At 41.2% G+C, this 3,824-nt stretch overlaps 1 long non-coding RNA gene across 1 annotated transcript; it reads left to right on the top strand.

Moving 5' to 3' along the window:
• The first annotated feature begins 1,364 nt into the window (after positions 1 to 1,364).
• Positions 1,365 to 3,617, top strand: LOC111272713 (uncharacterized). The gene is made up of 2 exons (XR_002687680.1): positions 1,365 to 1,647; positions 2,030 to 3,617. It is a non-coding gene; the product is annotated as an uncharacterized LOC111272713 (long non-coding RNA).
• Positions 3,618 to 3,824: the final 207 nt, after the last annotated feature.

The raw sequence follows: 3,824 nt of genomic DNA, 5'->3' as shown, positions 1-3,824 counted from the left end.
TGATTAGTTCCAGCATTTCCGCTGCCAGCCAGTTTAATCATTCTATCATCGAACAGACGTTCTACCTGGGTTCCTTTAAGCTGTTTTAATCCACTGATCCTAAGTCATCTCATTAGAAATCAATGCAGCAATGTCCATTGTTTTACTGCCGAAACTCTTTTTGCAGTGCACGCATTTATATCTGACTATCGTTGATCTATTCCTTGTCTTTGAATCTAGCTGCCAGTAGAGGGTGGGGGCGAGCGTCCATATCTTTGGCTGAGTATTCCTTGCTGCTCGCCCAGTCGTTCGACCGTCTGATCTGCCAGATCTGCCGAGATTGAAACTGTCGCACGGTCACCCTTCAAAGGGTAACCCCCTTCACAGGGAGATCGAAGTCTTTGTGGTGGAAGATGCAATGCCAAAGAAAAAGCTTCTACTTCTATTACTATCATGACAACTACAACAAAAAACAATAATCATGTTGTTTTCACAAGGTCAGTCTTGCATAACTGAGACAGCAGCAACGACAACTGCATGTGCTCAGAAGACGAAGAGCGGCCAAGGACAAAATAGTCATTACACATGAGGTGGCGTCATGGAGGCGGCACGGGCGGACGTCGGCGAGAAGTCGGCGACAGACGTAGCACTGAACTCATAAATATATCGACGTTGTAGCATTCTTTTGACAAAAAAAATGGCCAAGGAAAGGACGCTATTCCAGTGGTGGATTCGTTTGCTAAATCGCACCCTAATGAAGTTTACCATATTCGATGACCAGTGGAGAGTGGGTCCTGATGAAAGGGAACTAGTAACCACAATGCAGTACACGCACAGCGGGTACCAGAAAATAAATGCGGGTGTGGCCGGGAAATACGAAAAATTCAATTTAGTTTTGTGTAAAAATTTCAAACGCTAGTGGAGGTCGCTAGAAATTGGCCGGAAGAAACCCTCAAAAAGCTGTGGTCATATATTATTAATATATAGCCTAATATTAAAATCCATTATCACGAAAGTGAGGGTTGCTCTTGAAAGGCGTACTGTTTTGGCCTTGTCGACCGAAGCCAACGACGTAAATTCTGGACCGCGCGCAGGTAAAGAGCTGTAAGGAGAAACTGCCTACGAAGGAATAACTTAGATCCTTGCGATGGTTGAGGGGCGTGGCTCTGGTCAAGATCTTTGATCAAAGGGTTGAAAGGCTGGGTGAGGCCAGTTCAAGCAAGGCCAGATGATCATGTTTGGCCGTTGGGGTTCTGCGATGCTTAGACTGCTCCAAAAATGTATATATATATATATATCTATACATCTTTGGAGCAGTCTTCTGATCGCTCATATATATATATATATATATATATATATGAGCGATCAGAACTCAAGTTAATCAGATGTGTTGTTGTAGCTCGAAGGATCAACTGGCCGCACGTACCACGAGCACTAAGTGCAGGAAAAACCATTTAAAGGCCCGTTAAGTAAATCTGCAAGAATCGGAAGGTGCTAAACGCGTGACGCATCACTATATTACGTCCACAGTGGTCTCCGTTCGATTTATTAAGAATTAATTAAATTTCTAGCAAGAGCTCGTGCTGCCCAGTGAAATATCAAGTGTTTCAACTTGCGCTGGCCACTTATTCAGATTAAAGCCTTTTGGCAACTATGTATTCTACACGGGTAAGTTTTACATTGGATGTCTTATATTGCGAACAATTAAACTAACTAGACGACAGCAGCCAAATACTGAAATTTAAAATCCAATTAAAAGTAATTTTTAAATTATTTTTCCGATGAATATTTGCTCATCATGCTGGTCACGCTTGAGCAGCATAAATAACATTTTGCTCTGAAATAGATCAATCTTAAGTAAACAAAAAAACTGATTACCGAAACATACAGTGTTGTTTTTCATGCAGGTAAGGCTATCTTGTAGTCTATATTTAGGGTTAACGACGCCTACTATTTTATGTCAAATTTTCAGTATGCATTACACACACACACACGTTTATGTATATATTAATTTTTTCATCACTGCCTCCCGCTATTTCGTTGTCCTTAGCATTCAGGACGAATCACATCATTCTGTGCCGTCTTTCTCACGCTTATCACCATCAGTGGCTTTCACTCCTCGGTGGAAGCTTTCGGGTACAAGAAGCTGCTTAAATACGGAGCATTAGCTGGGGCATTTGCCGGCCCCTATGGAGGCCTCGGCGGCTTAGGCGGATTTGGCGGTTTTCGATTTGGCGACTTCGGTGGTGGGTACGCGGCCCCGTATGCGTACGGCGGGTACGGATACCCAGGTTATGGGTTCGGCTATTATGGATAGATGTAAAGTGGCACGTAACCTTTATCCTTTAACGCGACCTATAGCAGGACTCACTCGGAAATCGACCTTCAGATTAAAATTGGGGCAAAGCTATTGCGTTGCTGGTGAAGTTAGCGAAGTCTGCGGAACAAAAGAAGTTCATGGAGTACGGTCGCTTCGTGAACGGGTTATTCAACATTTTCACATGTGCGCCGAGAAAACCCGTGTTTTTTGTAGTCATTTCAACACGTTTAATACTAGTACCTGATACGCGATTTAACTACTAATAAATACACCTGAAATGTATTATAAATAAGATCTACATGAACAGCAGGTGCTGTGATACGTTTACGCTTGTTTAAAGCATGTGCCTTTCAAGGGTGTGTATCGTTTTATTGAACCATTCTAAAGAAGCTCCGCTATTATATGATTCGAGTTCACGAAAACGCAAACATTTCGTTTGTCTGTATTATATTTCTACTAAATTACCGCTATCGATTTACGATGTCACTAGTATCGTCAATGGCTGTAAAACACATTTGTAAATTATTCAGAGGGGTCATTTCGTAATTATTCATCTCAAATATAATGTAAGCCTCTCTTCAAGTTCATTACATTTAAAATAATACTGCGTAATTCTATCGTTTCCGGTGGGTCGAGTACGCTTCGTGAAGCACTCGGTATAGAACCGTAACTAGAACAGACTGTTCGTTAAAAGCTAACTCAATTTTTCACCGCTAAAACAAGAATCATCAGCTAAGAGCTGATGATTCTTGTTGGAACTGTGACGGCATACGATCTGTGTCACTAAGGTTCTTGCATTGACTTGTCAAGATGCTCGTTATGGCGTTACGGTAGATAAGAATAACGTCTCTTTCGTTTGCGTCTACCATTGAAATTTTGCAGGATTCTTATGATTTTGAGCTTGAGACTTTGCGGCTCGACTTCTCCGTTTTTATAAATTTACCCATCCAGGCAAAATACGATCGTACATCGAAGACAAAGGACGTGGTCTTCGCAAATACTGCCTGTCAATATGTACAGGCAATAAACTGACTGATAATGACAAATAATCACTCTAAGCTGTATATACAATTTTCTATCAATCTGTTTGATTGTACTGTATCACATATGTGAACGGCAGTAGAATTCTAAATTGTGACTTCACCAATCTGCAGGACGTTAACGGTGAACAGCTTAAAGGGCTACTAAAGGTAAATTCTATAAAAAAAAATTAAGATGAAGACTCTCCGTTCCGCACGTTCCTCATACTGTGTAGTTTTACATAACAGTCGATGGACATATCATCTATGGTTGTACAATAAACTACGTTTTCGTCAAATTTGTGGTGATATAGTTAAATTATACATTGATACGGGTAGACTAAATAAATGTTTTAAGATTTACATCCAGCGCTGCATGAGCGTTCCCTCAGATCGCAAACATGGGCACGAAGCGAGATTCTAAATACAGTAACCCGCTCTTAGCAGGAGATTCTCTAGCTAGAAACAGCCTGAATCCTGTTAGTTCTCTCTACATTGTTACTGCG

Source organism: Varroa jacobsoni, unplaced genomic scaffold, assembly GCF_002532875.2.
Source record: "Varroa jacobsoni isolate VJ856 unplaced genomic scaffold, vjacob_1.0 contig03056, whole genome shotgun sequence".
Classification (NCBI taxonomy): domain Eukaryota; kingdom Metazoa; phylum Arthropoda; class Arachnida; order Mesostigmata; family Varroidae; genus Varroa; species Varroa jacobsoni.
This window is presented reverse-complemented; position numbering and strand designations above follow the sequence as displayed.